The sequence below is a fragment of the Carassius carassius genome, chromosome 22 (genome assembly GCF_963082965.1).
Source record: "Carassius carassius chromosome 22, fCarCar2.1, whole genome shotgun sequence".
In the NCBI taxonomy this organism is placed as follows: Eukaryota; Metazoa; Chordata; class Actinopteri; order Cypriniformes; family Cyprinidae; genus Carassius; species Carassius carassius.
Genome location: NC_081776.1, coordinates 16,386,331 through 16,413,607, shown reverse-complemented (window position 1 = coordinate 16,413,607; position 27,277 = coordinate 16,386,331). Strand labels below are relative to the sequence as shown.

The window sequence follows — 27,277 nt, the reverse complement described above, 5'->3', positions numbered from 1 at the left end:
TGAGGATCAACAATTATTCTCTGAAAATCTTGCTTAACAGACTTGGTCACCATTCATTGTTTCAAAAGAGCAGATTGAAACCTCTCTAAATGACTCTTTTTCTGTTCCAAAATAATAATAAATAAATGAATGAAAGATATGGGTAAATACTAATTTATTGTTATAATTATTGAGTGAACAATACATTATTACTAATGTGTTATCCCAGACAGTAAAAAAAATATTGAATATTGTGTCTTAGAAGCAGCCCTCTTCCTAATGCTGTTTATGTCTCTTTCAGGCTGCCATTCCTGATGACTCCAGTTCACCTTTTTCAACTGTGGCGGAAGTTAGGCCACAGTGTTCTGTAGCCCTATCAGTGTCCCCGATTCCGTGGAAGCATTCCCATGAGCACCCTGTGCCAGCATCGATCGCATGGGTCAAAGGTCACCCGTGCGGGACTTGTTAGCTGGAGGCTGCGTGCAGCACAAAGGTGATGTTAAACACAATATCGATCCAACATCCCTCCCTGACAGAGAGAGAAAAATGAAAGAAAGAAAGAATGAACAAAAGAATGGCACAAATGAGAGAGAGGAATGGAAAAAGCAAGAGAAACGGAGATAAGCAATGAGATGAGTTGAAAGAGAAGATAGAATGAAAGCTGGAGAATGAATTTAGCGACAAGAGAAGAATACAGAATATAGATTACAGAGAAAGAATGATAAATAGAATAAAATTCACATTTCAGTATTAAATAACAAATGCAGACCCTTACAAAACGTGTTATGGTGCAATAACTGGGCAGTATGAGGTTTATAGTACCATTCTGGTTCTTTGTTTAATTGGCCAAGCAGAATCCAGAATTTTTGAGGGCTGTCTTTTCTTTCTATTAAAAAAATAAATAAGATTTCTCTCATTAGTAAGCACGGACTGGGTAATGGAAAATCCATAGTGAAGCTGGATTACTGAATGCTTCGTAGATTTGGGGCTTTTGAAATAATTTTCATTAATGGAAAAAATAAAACTACTATGTTCTATGGCTGTCAAATGTGTGTGATTACAGTTTTCTACGATTGCTATGACAGATTTTTCAATACTTTTAACAATTTTCCAAAACACTTAACACAGTTAGCACTACATCCGCCTGTGTAAGCTATACTATTAACACATTTCTTGTTGCTTTAACACAAAATGCATACAATTAACACAAATTTAAAATGCTTGAACTTCTTTTACACACAAGCTCAAACAAGACCAAAACAATGGATTTTTACTGCCAAATTTACCAATGATTTAACACTGTATGTCAGAACAGATAACACCATGTTCTAAACCTAACCTTACAGGCTAAAGTCAAGGTAAACAGCTGTTCATATTGTGAATTGAAACACAAATATATTCCCTGTATTTTATTCCATTGCTAATGAGAAACAGCTTATTGAAGTTATGCAAATATATAAATCACAGCTGATTCCCATCTAGGAAGCACACTCAGGTGTTGAGGTTCTTTCAATCACATGATCATATGTTCTAAAAGAGGGCTCTTTGGGCTGATCTTGTGTGGAAAAGAAACAATATAGAGCAACACAAAGAAAGAAAGAAAGAAAGAAAGAAAGAAAGAAAGAAAGAAAGAAAGAAAGAAAGAAAGAAAGAAAGAATGCCTGCAAGAGGGAGAGGAAGACGAGTACCAGGACAAGGGAGAGGAGTGGGGCAAGAACAAGGGCAAGGGAAAGGAGTGGGGCAAGGACAAGGGCAAGGGAGAGGAGTGGGGCAAGAACAAGGGCAAGGGAGAGGAGTGGGGCAAGGACAAGGGAGAGGAGTGGGGCAAGGGCAAGGACAAGGGAGAGGAGTGGGGCAAGAACAAGGGCAAGGGAGAGGAGTGGGGCAAGGACAAGGGCAAGGGAGAGGAGTGGGGCAAGGACAAGGGCAAGGGAGAGGAGTGGGGCAAGGACAAGGACCAGGGAGAGGAGTGGGGCAAGGACAAGGGAGAGGAGTGGGGCAAGGACAAGGACAAGGGAGAGGAGTGGGGCAAGAACAAGGGCAAGGGAGAGGAGTGGGGCAAGGACAAGGACCAGGGAGAGGAGTGGGGCAAGGACAAGGGAGAGGAGTGGGGCAAGGACAAGGACAAGGGAGAGGAGTGGGGCGAGGACAAGGACGAGACAGAGGAGTGGGGCGAGGGAGAGGGAGAGGAGTTAGAATGCGTGGTGGCGCTCAAAGAAGGACCAGAGCTAGGGTAACTGATCAAATAAGAGCAACTATCATTGACCATGTCATAAACCATGGGCTATCATATAGAGAGGCTGGTGAACGAGTACAACCAAATCTCAGCCGGGACACAGTGGCATCCATTGTCCGAATTTTCAGAGAAACCAACAGGTAGGATATTGCTTCTCCTACAGCAAAGTGTACTGTAAATACTGTAATATTACCATTTACAGTATTAGAGTGACTGTATGCCTCCGGTCTCTAATATGTAACTGTATTTTGTTCCTCTAAGGATTCAACGTCTACCTCCCTCAGGGGGCAGAGGAAAGCTCCTGAATGAAGAACAGGAACTTGCTATTGTCAACATGGTGATTGCTGACAATGAAATAAAACTGAAGGACATTCAGTCCAGAGTTGTAGAGGACAACCTTGTCTTTGGGAACATTGCAGCAATCAGCATAACATCCATTTCTCGGACTCTAGCTAAACACAGAGTCCTAATGAAACAACTATACAAAGTTCCTTTTGAAAGGAACAGTGAGCGCATCAAAGAACTCCGTCACCAATACGTCCAGGTAAGGTTATGCAATACAGTCATTACTGTACTATACACAGTGTGTTTTGCAGTAAAATACTCTATAAACCTGGAGTACATTAGGACATACAGTAGATATACAGTACAGCACAGCATGTACATACACTGTGTCTAATTACTTTCAGAGAGTCATGGAGTTGGAGGCCAATCAAGTCCCACATGAAATTATCTATGTTGACGAGGCTGGCTTCAACTTGGCGAAAAGGCGTCGCCGTGGGAGAAACATAATTGGCAAAAGGGCCACAGTTACCGTGCCGGGCCAGAGAGGAGCCAACATCACCATGTGTGCCGCAATCTCCAACAATGGTGCACTCCTGCATAAATGTGAGATTGGCCCCTACAACACCGACCGCCTTCTCCTATTTTTAGAAGACCTGCACGAAAGATTGGTGCCAGAGGTAGAAAGGGGACAGGTGGGAGACCACTTGCCAATATATGTGATCACATGGGACAATGTGGCATTCCACCATTCCCGTGCAGTCACAGCATGGTTTGACGCCCATCCTAGGATGGTGTCCCTTTTCCTTGCTCCTTACTCCCCTTTCCTCAACCCCATTGAGGAGTTTTTCTCATCCTGGAGATGGAAGGTTTTTGACCATCGCCCACATGACCAAATGTCCCTCCTGGATGCAATGGATGCTGCATGCCAAGACATCACAGCTGAACACTGCCAGGGGTGGATAAGGCATGCAAAAAGATTCTTCCCACGATGCCTTGCCAGAGAAGATATCAGGTGTGATGTGGATGAGAACATGTGGCCAAATGCAGAAGACCGGGCAGATTAGAAGTTTACTTTGTTTTTTTTAATTATTATTCCGGTGCTTTTTCTGTTTGTATATCTTGCAGTAATGTCCTTTTGCAAATAAAGTCTTTACTGCAGCAATTCTGTCTCTGTCTTTTTTTTAGAACTGTAACTGTACATTCTATAAAGCTACTCTGAGATGGTCATTCATTTTTTGTGACAAAATGCATGCATTTACTAAACCAAAACAAAAATGTAGAGAGGCTTCAAAAGAAACTACAGTGCAAAACACAATCTCTGATCAATACAATATACTGTACTGTCCATTGTATAAGGGCAGACCTGTCACATAAAATAATGCAGTTTCTGTAATTTCAGCTGATGATAGTGTTTTTTTTGTCATTGTGTTATGATTGACTAAATGTTCCTGTTGGAAGAGAACATGTGTTAGTGTTTTGAATAATTATTTGATTTTGAAACATGTTTGCAGTGTTTTGGTAGACATAGTGTATTGTGTTAGTGTATTATTGTATTTTGAAAATTAGATTTGGAGTTTAGTTTACAATGTGTGATTTTGAGCATGAAATTAACCATTTTGCCAATTGTGTGTTTTAGGTGTGTTGGTGTGTTAAGAGTTTAGGAAATTTGTTAAATGTATTGAAAAATCTGTCATAGCGATTGTAAAAAACTGTAATCGCATCCAAAAAAAAAAAAAATAATAATATATATGTGTGTGTGTGTGTGTGTGTGTGTGTGTGTATAAATATGCACAACACACACACATCCCGATTAATTGATTTGACAGCCCTACTATGTTAATTTTGAAAGCTGAAGTGTGTAAATTCTGTGTAACTTGCATTTCCGATGTCTGTCACTGGTCGATCATAGACCTTACAGGTATGTCAAGTGATCCATCAGAAAATATGAAAATAAGAGGCATTTCAAAGTGTTTAATTCGCTGGATTATCCGAAAATATTATTTTTTTGTTTATTAACCAATATAATTAATGTTAACTAATATGTAGTATTATGTAGTTATAAAAAATATTACATCATTATTCATATTTAGTAATAATAATTATTATTATTACTACTAGTAGTAGTATTGTTGTTGTGATATGAAATTGAAGGGATATTGTACTTCCATATGTAGTAAATGATGGTATCAGATTCTAACGTTTCTTAGTTTTTGAATTACATTTTGAATTCCAAATCGTTAATGTGGTGCACTATACATCTTACAGTAGCAATGATTATTCATATTTCAGACAGGACAGAATTTGCAAGAATGTTTGTCTGACAGCTCAAAAGTGACAGACATGCACTTATAAACCTCCTCAGTGTTACATGCTGCAGTTCCAACTTTGACTCATAGAGGGTGCTAATGCTACAGTCATTGTGATATTGTCAAGTTGTTACATATGGCTAATTACAACTTACAAAGCCAGGTGTATGTTTGTGTCTTTTCAGGTTTTCAAGCGTAGGATCTGCCTGACTAAATTCTAAAATGGCTAAAAAGAAAGCACAATGAAGTCTATTGTTTTGAGGTGTGAACTGTTTGGAGCTTAATTATATGGCAAGGAGCCGGCCACAGAGCATGTGGCATTAAGATGATAATACAATATTTCACAAGTTTGCACTAACATATAATAGGACAGAGCAATTTAGTAACCATATTTGGCGTGTTGTCCAGAGGGAGGGCTCAGAGGGAGGAAGAGAATCCAAAACCCGAGAAGTCCCCCATTCCTAAAAATTGCATGAGAAATAGAATAATAGTGAGGAGTTGGGGTAGAGAAAGGATGCTGGAAAACTTTTGTGGGATAGAGGTAAGTTGGCTGTATATATATATATATATATATATATATATATATATATATATACACACACACACACACACACACACACACGTGTTGTGCTAGTTAATGTGATTAACTAACGAGCTCCACCTGTGCCAAATTTATTTATTATCTGATCATGCTCCTCCCGAACCTTGTTAATGAAACATTATATGTATATGTGTGTGTACAGGTTTTTCTGCACTGGAAGGGGTATTAAACCTGAATACGCACCAACTCATGTGGACTTGTGTCACCTAAATTGTAATCCCCATGGGTATACAAAAGTGTATAAATAATACACAGAGTTTTTTTTTGAGATTGTAAAAATGCAGAAAGTTTTCTGTGAGGGGTAGACTTAGGTGTAGGGCGATAGAAAACAGTTTTGTACAGTATAAAAATCATTACACCTATGGAGAGTCCCATCAAGGATTGCACCAGACGATCCTTGTGTGTGTGTTCATTAACTTTGTGTTAAAGTCTGAGCCATCTATCATAAAAGGACTGTCTGATGTTGAACTCACATCAGCGTTGGCCTAAATTGAGACAGCTGTCTTCATTTCAACATTAACTGTGCCAGTTTTTCTACTTATTAAATGTGGCTGTAGGAGATTTGCTCTCTGTAGAGTTGTTCATTTGCGTGTGTGTGTGTGCTCAGCAATTTGTGGAGTGGTTTGAGTCTAGAGACTGTCAAGACAGTTGTGCTCTCTCCTCGACACGAGTCCCACTCCATTTGCAGCTCTCCCCCTTTTCTCACGTCTCCACATTTCTCTCCTCTCCATTTTTTCTCTTTTCTTCTCTCCTGTAATTTCACGAGTTCCTGTGGCTCAGTGGTAGAGCATTGTGTTAACAGCGCTAAAGGTTGTGGGTTCAATTCCCAGGGGACACACATACTGGTGTATAGCATGAATGCACTGTAAGTCGCTTTGGATAAAAGCATCTGCAAAATTCATAAATGTAATTTTAAATTTAAATGATTCTCCTGTCCACAAATTTCTCCTCTTATCTGATGTCCCTTCATTTACTCATGTCATATTTTCCTCTTCTTTCATTATCTTCATTATTTTCATTATCTTCTCCTCTCTTCTCCTGTTTTTTATTATTATTCTCTCTAAGTTTAGCTTATATTATCAACCATTTCACTTTCTTTTAGTTATTGTTTATTTTCTTCTCATCTCTTCAAGTTTCTCTTCTGCTCTTATGGAAGCTTCCTGTCTTCATTTCTCTAATGTCATCTGTCTTTTAATTTTTTCCTTCCATTCTCTCATCATCACAACTCTTTCCCCTCATAGTTTTTTTTCTCATCTCACAAACCTCTCCCTTTCTTCTCCTTTCTTTTCATTTTCCTTCATCTATACTCTCATCTTCTCCGCTCGTTTTCTACACACATATCTCCTCTTTATTTCTTTCTCCTTTTTCTCTTCACATCTCCTCTTTTCTCCAATTATGTCCGCTGTTGTCCCATTTTCTCCTCTTTTCTTCTCTCTTCTCCACATCTCTTATTTTTTTCCTGATCATTTATCTTCTGATTTCTCCTCACTTCTCCCTATCACTCCTCTCTCCTCTAATCTTATCTTTCCACATACTGCTCCTCCTGTTATCACTCATTTTATCCAATCTCCCCCTTTCATTTTTCACTTCTCCTCAACTGTCCTCTATTTTTTTATTCTCCTCTCCACGTGTATCTGCGCCCCATCCTTCCCTCTCCTCTCTGTTACTTTTTAAGCTATATCCGTGTCTCATATTATCTATCCTGTCAATTTCTCCTCTCATCTTCTCTACACACATCTCCTCTCTTCTCCTTTTCTCTTCTCATGCAATCATCATGCATCATCTCTGTGTACATCTCTCTAGTCCTCTTGTCTCCTCTAATCCCCGCTGTTATTATTTCTTGGCTGTTCTCATTTCATCTCTCTTCTCTTCTCTTCTCTTCTCTTCTCTTCTCTTCTCTTCTCTTCTCTTCTCTTCTCTTCTCTTCTCTTCTCTTCTCTTCTCTTCTCTTCTCTTCTCTTCTCTTCTCTCCTGCCTGCCTGCCTGCCTGCCTGCCTGCCTGCCTGCAGTGATTGCATCCCACTCTGTTCCACCTTCAGCTGCTTTTAATGTCGCTCACTCACTAACAGCATTCCAGAAAACATTAATATTTTCATACCTATGCTCATAGACTGTTCTAATGCAGTGCTTTTCACAACTATGTGTTTGTGTGATTGTGTGTGTATTTCTGTACATATGTGGGAGGGATCGAGATCCTCAGGAAGAATGCTGTTATTCGCAGTATAATCTCACACACAGCGGTTGCCTCCGGTTCCACAGGTGAGAGTGTTATAAATGAACAGTGTCCCACTGCGGAATGTCTGGTTTAGGAACTGCTTTGGTTATGTGCCATCATGGTTCAAAATGCGTTTATGTGCACTAAATAGTTTGAAATATGCATTTTTCATGGATAGGTCAGAAATATGTTTTAAGTCTTTACCGAAAAACATCTTTTTTGTTTGCAAGTATTTTTGTTTTCGTGTTTTTCAGTGTGTCTGTGTGTTTATCGGCGTCTGCTTCAGCCCTGGGTCCCCAATGGGATGTTTTTTCCTAGTTACAAATGGTTATTGAGATAAGATTACTCACCTGTAATGTGAGTTTAATTAAAGCCCTGGTTGTTTCCTGAGGGCCGGCAGAGATTATTTACTCGGAGGAGAGAGAAACAAACTCCGCCCCCAGGGATTTCTAAATGCCACTCAACCATCTAAGACAATACAGTTCTGCATCTTTAGTTTTTGCCTATCATTCCATCTTATTAAGCGTTATTTAATTCCTCTTTTATCTCTTAAATTAATGGTTCTGCCAAAAATTTAAACTGGCACCATTTACTCACCATCATGCTTTTTTTTTTCCAGAAGCAAGGCAAGGCAAGTTTATTTATATAGCACATTTCGTACACAATGGTAATTCAAAGTGCTTTACATAAAAGAAAGTAAAATAATAATGAAAAAAATTATAACAAGAATAAAACAAGCAATTTTAAAACTTTTAAAATTATTAAAAAATTTAATTTTTTAAAATGAATTTAAAACAGTTAGAAAATGATTTTACATAAAATAAAATAAAAAAACCAGTGAAAATATAGTGCAATCAGTTTGGACATTGCACAGTGCTCATTCAATAAATGCACAGCTAAACAGATGAGTTTTTAGTCTAGATTTAAATGTGACTAGTGTTTTAGCACATCTGATCTCTTCTGGAAGCTGATTCCAACTGCGGGCGGCATAGTAAGGAGGACTCCCCCTTGTTTTGTGTGAACCCTTGGTATTTCTAACTGACTCGATCCTAATGATCTGAGTGGTCTGTTAGGCTTATATTCAGTGAGCATATCTGACATATATTTAGGTCCTAGGTCATTTAGTGACTTATATATGAGTAAAAGTACTTTAAAATCAATCCTAAATGTAACTGGAAGCCAGTGTAAGGACCTGAGGACTGGTGTGACATGCTCAGATTTTCTGGTTCTAGTCAGAATCCTGGCAGCAGTGTTCTGGATGAGCTGCAGCTGTCTAATGGTCTTTTTGAGAAGGCCGGTGAGGAGCCCATTACAATAGTCCACCCTGCTGGTGATAAAGGCATGAACAAGTTTCTCCAAGTCTTGGCTGGAAACAAACAATCTAATTCTTGCAATGTTTTTTAAATGATAGTATGCTGATTTAGTTACTGCTTTGACATGACTACTGAAACTAAGGTCTGTCTTCAGAATCACACCAAGATTCCTGACTTGATTTTTAGTTGTTTGACCCCTAGAGTCAAGGTATGCATTCAACTTGAACACTTCATCTTTGTTTCCAAATGCAATGACTTCAGTTTTTTTTTCTTGTTTAACTGAAGAAAGTTCTGGCACATCCAACTATTAATTTCATCAATGCATTGGCAGAGGGAGTCAATTGGGGTGTAGTCATTTGGAGATAAGGCTAGGTAAATCTGGGTATCATCAGCATAGCTGTGATAGGCAATTTGGTTCTTTCTCATTATTTGACTTAGTGAGAGCATATACAGGCTAAACAAGAGCGGTGCAAGAATTGACCCTTGTGGGACTCCGCATGTCATGGCCGTCCACTTAAACTTATGCTCTCCTATACTCACATAATAGTCTCTCCCTTCTAAGTATGACCTGAACCATTTGAGTACCATCCCAGAAAGCCTGTCCCAGTTTTCCAGTCTCTCTAGTAGTATGTTATGATCGACAGTGTCAAACGCAGCACTGAGATCTAGCAATACCAGCACCGATATTTTGCCAGAGTCACAATTTAAGCGAAATATCATTTATTATCTTAATGAGTGCTGTCTCTGTGCTGTGATGAGGTCGAAAACCAGATTGAAAATTGTGCAGGTATCCATTTGAGTTTAAGTATTTGTTCAGCTGATTAAAAACAACCTTTTCTATAATTTTGCCTATTAAAGGAAGATTAGATATTGGTCTAAAATTGCTCAAAATGGTGTTATCAAGGTTGCTCTTTTTCAGGAGGGGCTTAACAACTGCAGTTTTTAAGAAGTTTGGAAATGTCCCAGAAAGAAGTGAGGCGTTCACCACGTCTAAAAGATCTGCTTCTAAGCAGTTAAGCACACTCTTGAAAAAAGATGTGGGAAGTGTGTCAAGATAGCAGGTTGACGATTTTAGGTGCTGCACTATGTCTTCCAGAATTTTGCTATCAATTGCTTCAAAAATAGACATAGTATCTTTTTGATATTGTGGCCTAATCTTTCTGACCTCTGCATTACTTGAGGATGTGCTAATCGCCTTCCTGATATTGATGATCTTCTCAGAAAAGAAGGATGCAAACTCATTGCAGTTGCTGTCTGAGAGCATTTCACTGGGAATCTGACTTAGGGGGTTTGTCAGTCTCTCAACAGTGGCAAAAAGAGTACGAGTGTTATTCAAGTTACTATTTATAAGGTTTTAGAATAAATTCTGTCTAGCTGTGGCTAGTTTCACATTAAAAGCATGAAGGCTGTCTTTATAGATGCTTGTAATAATTAAATCTTCACAATCATGGGGAAGAAGGAGGCGGGAACCGGCGGAAAAATCAAAATGAAACTTTAATAAAATAAACACAAAACAGCGCATCAGCCCCTCGCGGACGACTAATGCGTACAAATAAAAACCAAAACATAAAATAAAGCCCAGGCCTGGTCCTCTCTCGTCCTTCACTGTCGTCTATCCGGTTTTATATCCCTCCATCTCCTTCGTGGGACTCGAGACCGGCGAGTGTCGCAGGTGTCGCTCATCTCCAATCACTCCACCGGCCTCGCTCTGTTCCCACGTCCCTCGGCCCCGCCCCACTCGTCACAATGCTATAGTGAATTTCAAGTTTTGTCTTCCGCCACATCCGCTGTGCTTTTCTGCATTGTCTTTTCATAGTCTGAACTGCTGTTGATCTTCTCCAAACTGATTTCTGTCTGTTTGTTTTCTTACTGACTATTATTGGAGCAATATCATCAATAACATTCTTAACTTTTGAGTTGAAGGAATCAAGGAGAATATCAACAGAGTCTGCAGAAATGCTTGGTGTTAAAGATATAGCCTCCATAAATAGTACACTTGTGTTCTCGTTAATGCACCTCCTTCTGACAGAGACCAATCTAGATTCAGTTGTAGCAGACATCAAAATATCAAAGAAAATATAGAAGTGATCAGATAGTGCTATGTCCTTAATAACAATGGATGAAATGTTTAGACCCCTACTGATGATTAAGTCTAGAGTGTGTCCACCTTTGTGTGAGGGTCCAGGCACATGCTGAGTCAAGTCAAAAGTGTTTAGAACCGTTATCATTTCTTTTGTAGTTTTGTTTTCTGCATTATCTATGTGAATATTAAAATCCCCTGCAATAGCAAAACAGTCAAACTCTGAGGAAATCATTGATAACATTTCTGTGACTTCTTCAACAAAGGCTGGAGAGTATTTTGGAGGCCTGTAAATAATAATAAACAGAATATGTGGAGCACCTTTCAGCACAATCCCTAGATATTCAAAAGACAAGTACTGACCAAATGACACTTGCTTGCATTGATAGACATCTTTAAATATAGCAGCTACACTCCCACCTCTCCTAACAGTCCTGCAGACACTCATGTAAGTGAAGTTAGGAGGGGCTGCTTCATTAAGGACTGTTGCATTGCAGCTGTCTTCAAGCCATGTTTCATTTAGAAACATAAAATCCAGATTGTTTGTGGTTATAAAGTCATTGATTAGAAATGATTTATTTTTTAGTGAGCTAATGTTTAAAGATGCTAACTTGATGGCTGTGCTTTGTGTCTTTACATCAATTTTAGTTTGATGCATAATAGGCCGCAGATTAGATGAGTTTGCCCTTCGGCTTGAGATGGCCTTAGACTTTCTATCACGTGATAAAACTGAAATAGAGAAAGCTACAGGCACACTGGGAGTTGCTGTTATTATAGCGGGGACCCGACACATATCACTGAGAGCTGCTATCAGTTGTTTTTGGTTTACCTTCACTAGATAGAGGGTTTTGGGCCCTGGCGTTGTGGCACTGGTCAAAGAGCTCTCGCATGAGCAGGGACCACAGGCTTTGGTGGTTTTGGGGCCTGCCGTTTTTTTGTTGATATCTGCGGGCTTGCAGCAAATGAGTGAGAGAGTTTAGTCCCAGCATACACCAATTCCTCCATTTTCTTAGAAAAGCACAGAAGTGGAGATGCTGGAGAAAGGGATAATGTGCCTGGTGAGATGGGCTCCGTCTCTGGTGTTTCCGGTGGCTGTGATATTTTGTACTGGCTTCCCTGGCTGTTTTCCAGAAAGTCGTCCTTGGGTGCTGAATCTTGTAGCTGTTTTGATACATCACAGTCAGTCTGTGAGGAGCTCTGTGGGCAGAGCTCAACCGGGATAGTGCCTATCAGCATTGATTGTTTTGTCTGCATGGTGTTATCAGTGTCCTTGTGAGATATGTCAACCACATGATGACTCGGAGCTGGTGTGTGTGTGCTGAATGGATTGACACACTCTGCTGAATGATGACGGAGGGAAAAGTAGATATTGTCCTTAAACACTCTAGCACCAAGTTTGTTTGGGTGGAGGCAATCCGGTTTAAACAATTGTCTATGGCCCCAGAAAAGATTGAAGTTGTCAATTAAATTTACTCCTTTTATATTACAAGATCTTTGTAGCCATGTGTTCAGCCCAAGCAACCGTGAAAACATATTTGTTCCACGTGCTGGGAGTGGTCCACTGATGAACGACTGAACTTTAAGTCTTCGAAGTGTTTCAAAGAGTTCACTGAAGTCCTTCTTAAGGAGTTCTGACTGCTCTTTCCGAATATCATTCTTCCCCACATGGATGATGATTCGATTTGCAGTCTTGTGCTTCATCAGAATGTTCTGAAGTTCCTTGTTCACATCAGCGACCGTTGCTTGAGGAAGGCAGCATGTTGTTGTAGTCCTGCTATGGATGTTTCTGATAACAGAGTCACCCACTATCAGAGTCGGCTCGGCTGAGCTCTGAGCTGAAAGCCGCTGTCTGCTCATCCTTGAGCGCCTGTTAGTAGCGATGTTAGCTGCTGGCTAATCAGATCCATGTTTAAATACATTTTGGGGATTCCTCACCCACATTCATTAATGCTTCAAATCTGTTCTCAAGATGTATAGGGGGTGGTTGAATGCCAGTATTCACAAGCCTTGTCATAGTCGAATCTGGGGTAGAGGAAGCTACGGCAGCAATACGAGAAACTCGTGACAATCTGATATTTCGTGTTCCTTTGGGTCACACTCCCTGTTTGTGCCATCGATTAGTGTGGCGATCAGTTTCGGCTTGTTCCTCTACACTTGGTATAAACTGTTGAGATTCGTAAGATTCATGGGACTTACCGGCTGTATGCTGAGAGCGTCCATGACGACGGTCTGCTAAGTGTTCCGTCTGTTTTTGAAGTCCAGCAAGAAACTTTGTTTCAAGAATCACAATCCTTTGTAGAAGTTTGCAGCAGTTCATGCAACAAGTAGATCCAACAGGATGCATTTTCTCTCTCTTCTGTTTGAATGTAGGCAGTTGTTTTACTGCTGGCAGTGGGAGGCAAAGTTTTCTTTTTGTAGTATTATTCCAGTCCCAAAGAGTTTTTAGTTTTAGCGTTTGTGCCAAAAAATTGGTTTTTTGAGCACTGTGCTGATCTGCTGATGTAGAAATCTTAGAAAAATCAGAGAAAAGTACAGAAATAAGTAGCAAAGCGCAGAGCAGTAAGCTAGAACATCCGAATGGTAGCAAAGCCGGAAGCGAGGAAGCAGTTACTACTATACAATATAAGAATATAGTAACCAGAGAAGGGAAATATCTATCTATCTATCTATCTATCTATCTATTGGCCACTATAGTAGGTACACCTTGCTAGTCCCGGGTTGGACCTCCTTTTGCCTTCAGAATTGCCTTAATTCTTCATGGCATAGATTCAACAAGGTGTTAGAAACATTCCTCAGAGATTTTGGTCAATACTGACATGATAGCATCACGCAGGAGCTGCATATTTGTCGGCTGCACATCCATGGTGCAAATCTACCATTCCACCACATCCCAAAGCTGCTCAATTGGATTGAGATCTGGTGACTGTGGAGGCAATTTGAGTAAAGTGAACTCATTGTCATGGTCAAGAAACCAGTCTGAGGTAATTTGAGCTTTGTGACATGGTGCGTTATCCTGCTGGAAGTAGCCATCAGAGGTCAGCAACAATACTCAGGTAGGCTGTGGTATTTAAAGTATTCTCAATTGGTACTAAGGGGCCCAAAAAATATCACCCACACCATTACACCACCAGCAGCAGCCTGAACCATTGAGACAAGGCAGGATGGATCCATGCTTTCATGTTCTTTACGGCAAATTCTGACCCTAACATCTGAATGTCGCAGCAGAAATCACGACACATCAGACCAGTCAATGTTTTTCCAATGTTCTATTGTCATTGGTACCCACGGTGTGGGTACTGCAACATGCTATTGTTCTCGTTGTATTTGTTAACTTTTTGTATTTAACAGTACTTAAGTGTATTCAACTGCGTTATCAGAATGAATATTAAGAATCAAATATCAGTATTGACTGCTGAAATATTGGTATTATGAAAATACTATTGTGATGCACATAGACCAAAGCATGATTTAGAGAATGGTTTGCCCAAAATCTTTCCGTCTTTTTATTTCTCTCTGCCACATCTGCTCCCACTCATCAGTCCTTTTGCTACTGATTCCTTATGAAATACAGTGCTGATATATTAACTCAGCACTCAACATGAACGCACTGAAAGACATATTGATTTTTAAAGAATGTGTATGTGTGTGAGTATGTGCGTGTGTGTGTGTTTAAGAGCTAAGCAGTATCTTAGGCACTGTCTCAACCCCCCTACTGACACGAACAAACTGGCATTGACACACAACATTCCAAGCAGTGAGAGAATGAGAAAGAAGAATCAAGTTTCAGCTTTAAATTACACTAATGGAATAGGAAGGATTTGCTGCTTGTTAAAGAGGCATTTAAAGAAAAGATTTACAGTCTGCATACAGGATATAAAGAAACAGGATCAGATGGAAAGATAGAGTGAGTGACAGAAGGGTTGTTAATGTGATGAATGCCATGTCCAGGCTACTTGGATGAGGACAAGGCATGCTAGTCTGCAGCATTTGGTTCACTCTCTCTCCTTGTGCTGCCTATTTCCTTGAGTTATTTCCAGAGTTATTGTCGTTGACTGACCTTATTGACCTCCAGGTTATTTACAATGTTGTATATGGACCTCATCTGTGGCATGTTGTGATTTACCACACACAATTATTTTGATTCGTCCTTCTATATAAATTTTATGAAGAAGAAAAAAAAACAAATTGTTTGTATTGAATTATTACGATACAAAATTTAAATTGACTATTATAAAAAAAAAAAAAAAAAAAACAGACCTTCATTACTGTGTTGATTTCACTATAAAACAAACAAATGAATCCATATATATATATATATATATATATATATATATATATATATATATATATATATATATATACACGTGAGCGCATCTGCACGCACAGTGAGGCCAAGACTTCTGGAAGATGGCCTGGTGTCAAGAAGGGCAGCAAAGAAGCCACTTCTCTCCAAAAAAAACATCAGGGACAAATTGATCTTCTGCAGAAAGTATAGTGAATGGACTGCTGAGGACTGGGGCAAAGTCATATTCTCCGATGAAGCCCCTTTCCGATTGTTTGGGGCATCTGGAAAAAGGCTTGTCCGGAGAAGAAAAGGTGAGCGCTACCATCAGTCCTGTGTCATGCCAACAGTAAAGCATCCTGACACCATTCATGTGTGGGGTTGCTTCTCATCCAAGGGAGTGGGCTCACTCACAATTCTGCCCAAAAACACAGCCATGAATAAAGAATGGTACCAAAACACCCTCCAACAGCAACTTCTTCCAACAATCCAACAACAGTTTGGTGAAGACCAATGCATTTTCCAGCACGATGGAGCACCGTGCCATAAGGCAAAAGTGATAACTAAGTGGCTCGGGGACCAGAATGTTGAAATTTTGGGTCCATGGCCTGGAAACTCCCCATATCTTAATCCCATTGAGAACTTGTGTTCAATCCTCAAGAGGCGGGTGGACAAACATAAACCCACTAATTCTGACAAACTCCAAGAAGTGATTATGAAAGAATGGGTTGCTATCAGTCAGGATTTGGCCCAGAAGTTGATTGAGAGCATGCCCAGTCGAATTGCAGAGGTCCTGAAAAAGAAGGGCCAACACTGCAAATACTGACTCTTTGCATAAATGTCATGTAATTGTCGATAAAAGTCTTTGAAACGTATGAAGTGCTTGTAATTATATTTCAGTACATCACAGAAACAACTGAAACAAAGATCTAAAAGCAGTTTAGCAGCAAACTTTTTGAAAACTAATATTTATGTAATTCTCAAAACTTTTGGCCACGACTGTACATATGTATGTGTATATATATATATATATATATATATATATATATATGTATATATATATATATATATATATATATATATGTATATATATATATATATATATATATATATATATATATATATATATGTATGTATATATATATATATATATATATATATATATATACACATACTTTTTTTTTCTTTTTTTTTCTCTCAAAACAATGTAAAACCAAAATTAATAAAGAGAGTACATTTACAAGAACTTAGCACATGCATTTTAAAGGCCATTTTTATTTTCCTCTAATATAACACCGTTTTAAAAATATAACATCATAAATATGTATATGCTTATCAACCCTACAAGTAAATAAGTAAATAAATATTATTAAATGCCATACAAGTGATATCACACAGGTCCAGCGAGTACAATAACACACATGTGCTGTTTTGTCCCGTAAAGATAGCATTTACTTAATTCCTGAATGAATCGGCAGTTTGAACCTTTAAAGAATTTTACAGCGAAATAATTTAAATATACAGCAAGCACTTCATCAGAAATAGCAAATTGAACATGTGCTTCCTTTATTAAACTGTGAATTTGTATCCAACCTTGTTCACAAACTGAGGGGCGAATCAAAATTATTATCTGTGGTACAACAGCATGCCATGTCACAGCATGCATACTATAGACATTTGGCTGTAAATAACCCAACGTTGTCGTTTAAGATAGAACAATATTTTTGAGCATGTTTCACACTACTGCTTTTGGTCTACTCCCATTATTAATAAAAATAATTTCCTAGAAGAGCTGCAGTAGATATAATTCTTTCAATGAATGCTGAATAAGACTGTGTGTGCAGACGTGCTTAAATTCACATTTGTCCATAACATTTCCATAATTGTAAGAGGTATATACGTAGGTGCTCAGTGACTGTGGTTTTTATTGTTAGCATGATTCCCATGTTAGCATGATATTTTTGATTAGTGTTTGAAACTACAAATGAGCTGCATCTTTCACATACTCATTTTGCTTCATGTCAGATCTCTCTTCTCTCTTTCATCCCCTCATCGCACCTTGCCCTGTCAACGACTGGTGGTTGATGGAAACTGGAAGAAGGCTGTGTAAACGAGCAACCCAGCTGCGCTCTGATTGGCCCTGTGTGCGGCATAACCTCACACAATTGGCCGTCACCTCTGAACTTTTGAGAAAGTCTGTGCCAGTGAGCAAAAGTCACAGAAGAACTCCATATTTACTGCTTGGGCGCTTTCTTTGGCTCCCACCTCTGCTCCAGCGTTCGTATTTTCTTTTCATTTAAGTTCAATAAAGTGCCGCACGGATCCGTTCAGTCAACAAACCATGTCACCCCCAGCCCTGGCTCTTATAGTCTCTCTGTGGGTAAAGAGCGGCTTTATACTGATCTGTTCAAAGCATGCGGTGATTAATTTAAAGACAGATAGAGAGACAGACATTGACTGACAGAGACATCAAAAGATGAGTGCAGCTGAACTGACAGAGTGGATGCCAACTTCTGAATCAATGCTCCAAAAAAATACAAAGAGAAAGAAAGAAGAGTGGCCCTGTTTCTCGTCCCTCAGCTTGCTTTTCTGATGTATCTGTCTTCATGAAACAAGAAGACTGGTTTTAATCTTCTGACGGTGGTGTGAAAATTATGAAACGGGTGTGTGTGAGAGAGAGAGAACGCGGGGGTGGCGAGGTCTTTTTGTGTTTTCTGAATGATTAGGTTTTATTGAAGCTTCTCTGGCTTGTGGAGAGATTGTCACTGCTCTTTGTGCTTATGTCTGTGCATGTGTGCAGTTGGTCTTTGGTTATTGTAAATTGAATGGCTCTGATTGTAATGATTTTATGCATATACAATGGATACGTCTGGTCCTCAAATCTAATTGGATGATAGATCTTTCCAGCCGCACAGTATTCTAGCAGTATCACCATGGGAACTGTTTTACCGTTTATATCACTCCGCTTGCAGCATTTCTCTAAGTGTCATTGTGGACAATCAAACTCGCTCTAATTTTAGAAATACTACTTTTGTTGTGCCAAGGAATGTAGTTTCAAGAGTTCTTTTAGGAGAGAATGTAGTTGTTCAAACTTCAAATATGCGGTTTATTAATTGTGCATATTTAAAAAAATAAATTGCTTTGATGTTTTCAGAGATGTGAGCTCCAGGGCGTCAGCAGCCGTTCAGTGCTCATGAACCCGCCGAGAGTAGCCTCACCTAGGCCAGATCTTCTGAAATTTGCCGCTGGCTCTGATGTTCCTATAGTGGTAAAACATGAGCTATAATTTGTTTTGGGTAAATCTAACCAGTAGTCTTTGCTTTCATTAATCTATTATTTGTTTCAGAGCAAATAGTTTTGGCCGTGGGTTTCATAACTTTATTTTTTCTACATATAACTTACAATATAAGATAGCAACAAGAGACGGGCTTCATGATTGAGTCAGTAGCAAAGACTTTTATATTGAAAGTGACTGAAACAGGGTTGTAAACAAGGACATTATTTTTACATTCAGCAACACCTTGAAAGATACAACTAGCGTCATCATGGGGATATATCCACTTAACAGTTGAAATGTTGGTACAGCAAAGATTTCGCATTCAAACTAATGTTTTATTGTGAAGATGAGATTGAGCTGAAGAATAAATGCTGTATCAGATGCAGGGAATCACACACTCTCTCTCATAATACTCTACATAACTACATAATAAAGCTTTTAACTTCCAGTGTTACTTCATCACAAGTTCTGAAATTGTTTAAAAATTAACCGCGGATTGGGCTCCGATTGGGCTTAACCGCAGATCTGTTAAACTGTTAACTTGAGATTTGAATCTGTGGAGAAAGGAAGTAGTTCTGCACACAAGTTTTATTTGTTATTTTTATTCTTAAACACACTCTGTGGTTGTTTCTTATTAATTTACTTGTGGCATGAAACTGTTTTATAAATTTAATATTACACTTGTAACCGTGTACTATTGCTATTAAAAAAAATAATATAAAAAAAAAAATATATATATATATATATATATATAAATGTATACTTGCTTTTTACAATTATTAATGTCTTAATAAATTAATGTAAAATAATATTAATAATATTAATAATAAAATACAGACCCCAGAATTTTACATCTTTCTATTGCTATTTGTTAATGCAGGATCATAAATTGCAGGAAATGTAACAAATACTGCAATTATCTGTAAATTATTATTATTATTATTATTATTATATATATATACAGTACAGACCAAAAGTTTGGACACACCTTCTCATTCAAAGAGTTTTCTTTATTTTCATGACTATGAAAATTGTAGAGTCACACTGAAGGCATCAAGGGCTATTTGACCAAGAAGGAGAGTGATGGGGTGCTGCGCCAGATGACCTGGCCTCCACAGTCACCGGACCTGAACCCAATCGAGATGGTTTAGGGGTGAGCTGGACCGCAGACAGAAGGCAAAAGGGCCAACAAGTGCTAAGCATCTCTCTGGGAACTCCTTCAAGACTGTTGGAAGACCATTTCAGGTGACTACCTCTTGAAGCTCATCAAGAGAATGCCAAGAGTGTGCAAAGCAGTAATCAAAGCAAAAGGTGGCTACTTTGAAGAACCTAGAATATGACATAGAATATGACAAAATGTTGTATAGAGCCACTGAGATTTCTTGAATGAAATAGTAAAAAAAAAAAAAAAAAAAATATATATATATATTATTATTATTATTTTTTACTATTTCATTCAAGAAATCTCAGTGGCTCTATACAACATTTTCTAAAAGCAAAATAAAACGTAATTCTTATTTTTGGAGTGAAATATGACCCAGATGTGTTTTTATCAGATTCACTCAGACAATATACCTGAATAACTATCAGAGGCCAGGACTGCTTAGGACTGATCAATTAATAAATCTAGAAGTATATAGAAATGCAGATCAAAAAGCTGTAGACTACTGTACAGACTGTAATGTAACATTCTGGTACCTTAACTCTAGGTTTCTCTTTATACTCTTCTTTTGCTCTTCATTGTCTGTCTCCAGCAGATACTAGCAGATGCAAAAATAGTTAGCAAGAGAGAAAATAGGGTCTTTTAAGGGATTTGTGTGTCTTGTGTGTACCCAAAAGTATTCAGTGACCTGAAACGCTGCTCAGTGATATTTCACTCTGATGTGACTTAAAAAAAAATAATAATAATAATATGCATCTTACAAAGAAGTAGAATAAAATAGAGCCAAAAAAGAAGGGCATATCAGGACCAAGCTTTCTGCACAGTCGTATTCATGTGTAATAGAAATGAAACACACACACACATTACCTCCAAAACCTGCCACCACTAAACTGTGCTGCACTGAGTGGTTGTTAGGGGGTGGAAAGGTGGTTGATAGGGTTTCTGAATGGTTGTCAGGTAGTAAGTCTTTATGATCCTTGTCCCCTAGATAACTTTAGTCTCTTAGTCATTGTGCGCTACCAGTCAAATCAACACTTTTGGGGGGCACTGCAAATGTCTAGATATGTTGCAGTGATGTGCTGATGAATCAGTGCCAGGTGTCTGTACCCAAATTAAAATGCCAGGTAACAGATTAAAATACATAAAAATTGCACATAAAATTACATTTTCCCATGCAGCCGGCTCATTACTCGAGACAGATGTGTCTTTATGTCATCAGGCCCTCTCACAGACCAAAAGAAATGGAGAATATGCAAAGAGAGAGGCTGAACGCTCACTTTTAATGGATATTTAAAGGCTATGTCAAAGACATAGAAATTACAAGCATTTCTGAGAGGTCGCTCCCATTGGCGTCGCTCCAGACAAAAAAAAAAAAAAAAGCAGTTAATGATACGAACATTAACAGTCTCTGAAATGTTTCCTTTTAAAACACTCCATTCTACTTGTCATTTCCACAGCTAATACCTTTCTGAATTAAAACAGCCGAAAGGTTATCGTAATCCAATTTCAAAGACAATAGCCTTCCGGGGCCCTTTGGAGCAATGCGGGAACCATAGACGTTCGGATCAGGATTGCTTCCCGTGCTTGCCGAGTGTAGATTACAACAGAGAGGGAAATAATTATGTCATTGCATGAGAGGGAGACCAAATATCTCTTTGAATTATTGAAGATGGCAGTGCAGAATTTGCTTTCATATACGCAGAGAATCGGCGTCTTGAAGCAGTAAACAAGAAAGAATCTTTTTGTCCATTTTCTAATGCAATATTGCAGTGGTAAACAGAAGCCACAGTCTTTAATGAAGTCATAGCTTTTGGTCTCAGCTGATGGAGGAGGATACAGATGCTTGTATTGTGCTGATTAAACCACAGGCCTTTGGTGTGAAAATTAAGTCAGGTTGAAAATTTAGTTCTCGCATTTTGCTGAGATTAAGGGAACGAGTTGCAAAACAGTGACACATGACGTTTTTATATACAAAAGTTACATGCTGATGTATTCTTGCATTACACGCTGTTCCTTTTCTTAGCGAGCTAACTCACTGCACACTATCTACATGGGCAGCTACTGTACCAAATAAGTCATCATCCAGACTGCCTTGGAACCTCATATGTGAATAGTTTGGAACACTCTACATTGGCAACTACTCCACACACCATGCATGGAACATAGGAAACCAAGCTGGTAACTGTTTTGGAACATCTAAGCACATCATTATCTGTTAAAACTAGTCATTAGCTGGCTAACTTGTGCCAAAACCCAGACTGACCACCTGAAGATAATATTACCAGTTGTTTGCTATTATGTCAACATTAAGACAGCGGAGACCAGGACAACTAGAGCCCCAGATACAGATCCCCTGTAAAGACCTTGTCTCAGACGACCACCAGGACAAGACCACAAGAAACTGATGATTCTTTTGCACAATCTGACTTTGCTGCAGCCTGGAACTGAACTGCTGGTTTCGTCTGGTCAGAGGAGAACTGGCCCCCCAACTGAGCCTGGTTTCTCCCAAGGTTTTTTTCTCCATTCTGTCACCGATGGAGTTTCAGTTCCTTGCCTCTGGCTTGCTTAGTTGGGGTCACTTCATCTACAGCGATATCATTGACTTGATTGCAAATAAATGCACAGACACTATTTAAACTGAACAGAGATGACATCACTGAATTTAATGATGAACTGCCTTTAACTGTCATTTTGCATTATTGACACACTGTTTTCCTAATGAATGTTGTTCAGTTGCTTTGACGCAATGTAATTTGTTTAAAGCGCTATATAAATAAAGGTGCCTTGACTTGACTTGTTAGTCCAAGATGATTTAACACTGTCCTCAGATGTCAAGCATAATGGGACATCTAGCAACCGTGACAGATGCCGTTGATAAGCTGCAGTAATGTTTTTACTGGACTTTTTAAAAATGTATATCCAACTGTCTGAAAGCAAAACAGGGTTTACAAAAATGTTCACTTTGGTCCATTTATGTACATAAAAAAATGTTAATAAAATCAAATCCTAGTAAAAGACACTGTTTAAAATCCTCTTGTCAAATATTGGGTATAATAGTGAATTTTGAATTACATTAGACTATATTGACGATTTTCTGTATGAAAAGAAATAGCATTCAACATTGCATTTCTCTCCTCCACCATCTTGGAATTTTTTATTGTAACTTTTTTAACTATCAACAATTTTTTTTATTTTTTATTTTTTTATTTTTTTTTGCAACACACTCAGGGATTGCATTCAAAATAAATAAATCAATAAAATAACAACAACAACAGCAAAGACAATTCTAATTACACTTTAACAGCTGTTCATTGTCTCACTGAATGTTTGCACACAGTGTGCATGTTGCTGTGAACAGGCCTAGGAAATTGGCTAGCTTTTGCTACAGAGCAATTACAATCAAATGTGGATAGTGACCAGTATCTAACTGTGTACTGTATGTGGGGGTTTGTGAATGTGTATGTACAGTATGTGATTGTCGCTCATCAGGGTGGCAGCAGTTATGATTGTCAGCCCAGGCTAATGGGTGTCCATAGAAAAACGCAGTAATGGGCCACTGTTCCAAGGAGCAATGGATCACTTTCCTATCAAAACTAGCCTTTAGGCCTCAGCTTCAATATATCCATCAAACAGTTTGTGTGTGCGCTCGTGTGTGTTACATCAGATGCACAATGGAAGATAATTGTGATGGTGTGGACACAGCCATGCATCAAAGTCACATGTTGGATTGATGCTCTAGACTGTAATGATCTCACATTGAAATGACAAATATGCACATTCTCATCGTTATTTTCTCCTTTTCTCTCTCATTTCCTAGTAACTTGTTTTAAATGTGACTGAATTTATTGTTTGTTTTTATTTTGTTTTGAGCTTTGATATCTGCAAAAGAGACTGTCTTTTGCATATATAATGTAGTTGTGGAATCTACTAGCAGGGGCTAACAGGACCAATTTATTTAAATTTTTCAAGTAGACTTAATGTATTATATAATTTTGCTACTCAAATAAATGTTTCTGTTACAAACACGACAGGTTCCACCTCCACTCATTCACAACGCACGCCCTCACCTGAGTACTGATCACTTCCACCTGACCCTCATCATTACCCAATCACCTCGGCACCATAAATTCCACACACACGCACACAATCAGGGTCCGGTCTCGTTCGCGACAAGGTCTTACCTGTATGCTAACTCATAGGACTAACTCTTCCTTTACTTACCTCTCTCCAGCGATTCTCCGAAGATCAAGATCCCCAGTGTGCGTGTGTGTGGTTCACCTCCCTCCTCTGACGTCTTCACCCAGCTCTCAAGGATCCATTCATCACTCTACCCAACACTACCTGCTCCTCTGCTTGTGTCTATTAATAAACCCTTCTGTCTGTTACTACTCAGCCTCCCGAGTGATCTGTAACAGTATCTTGATTAAAAGGAATAGTTCTCTCAAAAATGAAAATGTGTGCACTTTGGATGGTTTAAATGCAGAGCATGAATTCTGAGTATGGGTCACCATACTTGTCACTTTCACTTTTTGTCACTATAAGATAGATAGATAGATAGATAGATAGATAGATAGATAGGTCTAAAATCCATCAGCAGTCAAAATTTACCTTGTTTCATGTGCAGAAGTTCTGTGTAAAGATGTAAAAAAAAAAAGTTCTCCATTAAATAATAACAGCAAAGGGGTTGAAATGAAACATGGGGAGGGGGAGTAAATATTTTTGGCTGAATTACTTTAATATTTCAGACAGAATCACCAATGATAGTCTGACTGATGTTTGCAATACCTGCTGTATTTATTAGCATGTGACAGCCACATAGAGCATCAAAAAGCTCACACGGCTAGAATGGAATAACTGACCTTTTTCTCTCCTCAGGCTATTCTACAGGCGTCTTGCTGAGTTATATCTTTTATTATATTCATGCCTTTGTGTCTTTGGCCCCGAGCAGATCTAATGATCTCCCAGATGCACCATTTCATAATATATAAACAGCCCAACAGAGCCAGGTGCTTTGATTCTCCACAATTGCCCACGCTCGTCCCCAATCAGGTGGTCGGGTTTAACCAAATGGCCTTGCCTCTGTTGTTTAGGTCTTTAAATGTTTTAAAAGACAACTGGGCTTTAAAGTGGTAGGGTAAGCGGGAAAAAAGCTGTCAATTTAAATGACGGAGAACGCAGGGGTGAACAAAACAGCTGGGTCGTGGCTTTCATCTACCGGTGTGGAGCCCTGCTGCTTTAATGCCCGGCCAGAGAAAAAATGGCAATCATAAATATGGTTTTGATTTTCTTGTCAGCTGCAACAACAAAGTTACAAGCTGAGAATATTAGGAGCCATTGATCGCTGTCTGTTTGGGAACATAACAAATTATGACCTTTTTTGTGGGTCTCAGGATATAAAAGTACCGGCCAGGGTGTCTTTCGCACAGACAGGGGTGCTGGCGTTAACACAAATTAGAGCGCACCATTAAAGGCCCACATCAATTTTCAGGGAATGTGCTTTTGTCATTACTGTGGCGATGGGGTGCTGTAAAGCGTGGCGAGATGCACATGTTTGAGTCAGGGGAGACTAGAAAAGCAGACCATTAAATACCTTGATTTACGTTCACTCTCTCACACATGCACATGCTCTTAGCCGTAGCAATCAGGGTCTCATTATTGGTTACCCAAACCTACACACACCATCATTTTTCCTCTAAATGTCTGCATAAGCTGCTATGTTCTTCTATTCTTATATAATTGTTCTTTGCTGAATTCTACATAAAGTAGACTGTTTCTGTGGGTATATGTAGATCAGAAAGGCATATTTCTTCAGGAACATTATACAATCTTGGACTTATCCTTCACAGGATGTGTTTTTTTATGTATGAGAATAATGTAAGTACACTAAGCGTAATGGTCTTGTAGTGAATATGCAAATCTGAGTCACTTCAGTAGCCTTGAGGCTTGGATTGCAATTCAAGTTTGACTTATCATCTCTTCCTCTGCAGATGAATGGAGAAGATGAGACGCAATAAATTGAGTCATGAAATCATATTATGACATTAAAAACTTCCAGAAACGTCCCTTGCTGCTTATGGAGTCAAAAAGGACTATTCCGTCAGCATTTATTATTTACCCATATGAATTAAAAAATTGACACATCCTTTTTGTGTTTAAAATGTGCTAAATGAATATCCCTTATCATTTTGCCAAAATAGACAATTCTAGCTTAATATCATTAGTATGTATGAAGTGTTCACATTTTTTGTATGCTCCAACAGTGACACCTTACAAATATGGCTCATTAGTTGATATTAGTTAATGTTAGTTAGTTAGGTAGCAAATAATTAATATTTGCTAAAATTAAGTAATAAAAATTCATTTTTGCTAAATGTTCATATTAGCTCAGATGCTTTAAATTATTTTAATAGATATAATGTTTGATTTTACCAATGCATTAACAGTAATTTTCATTGTTAGTTCGTGTTAACTAATATAATTCACTAATGTTAACCAATTCTAGCTTGATCTCATTAGTATTTGTAAGTAGTGTTTATATTTTTGTAAGTTTAACACTTTACAATAATGCCCATTAGTTCTGTGGACCTAATAGGAATAATAAAACATTGGTACTGTACATCTCTAAAATTCATCAAATGCTTGTTTTAGATGTCAGTATGTTAATTATGTACACTTAAGCAAATTAACACAATTTATGTGTGTTAGAACCACACTGTACAAACATATTACATAGGATTTCTTGGTAAATCCAATAATTAGTTCTTCCTTGAAAGCTGTGATTGCATCATCTGGTGTCTTGTAGCCACAATTTTTCTAGTTAGACTAGAAAGAAATAAAATTAAATTAAAAAAAATGTTATGCCCTCATTGCGTAAAACCTGTGGGCGAATGAAAGACCAGGGACTTTTTCATTGAATTTTTAGAAAAAGGAATAAATGGTGCTAACTGCTGCTGTGCTTGATTCCACTGACCAGTTTTGCAGGGGAGTAATTGTGTTCACAGCCATACTTTTTCACAGTTTTAGTAATAAGAGGAAATGGTTTGTCAGAAGTAGCCCTTTAAACATATCCTAAAAGACATAGTGGCGTTTGCCCTGCAGTCTTCTGTTATTATTTCTCAAGTCTATGTGAAAACCCCCTGGAGTAAAGAAGAGGGCATGTGGTTTCCATATCCGATCCTCTTTTTCTCCTGTTGAAGGTCAGGAGGTTTCAGCTGGGTCTAATTCACCCACGCAGACCAATGAGTCAGATTCCACTTAGACTCCAGTTCCTAGAACAGGCATAATGGAGCTTGTTTACTCTTCTTTATCTGCCTTCTTGGTTTTGTAATCGTTTGTGTTGTTGTGCACTTTTGTCACCCATAACCCAACAGATTCTATAACCCCATTTCCAGTTGGAGCTCTGAGATAAAATATAACTCCATAGCTTACAACCTTAATAGAATGTGCTGGATATGTAAAATTTGCACTCTGTCAGCGACATCTGTGTCATGTCAGCTACCACAGATAAATGTGTTAAAATCATTTGAATGAAAGTCTATCAG

At 38.5% G+C, this 27,277-nt stretch overlaps 1 long non-coding RNA gene across 1 annotated transcript in view; it reads left to right on the top strand.

Moving 5' to 3' along the window:
- The first annotated feature begins 286 nt into the window (after positions 1-286).
- Positions 287-27,277, top strand: part of LOC132099053 (uncharacterized) — a 43,789-nt gene continuing 16,798 nt past the window's right edge. The window contains exon 1 of the long non-coding RNA XR_009423017.1: positions 287-472. This is a non-coding gene — a long non-coding RNA (uncharacterized LOC132099053). The remainder of the gene's footprint in view (positions 473-27,277) is intronic.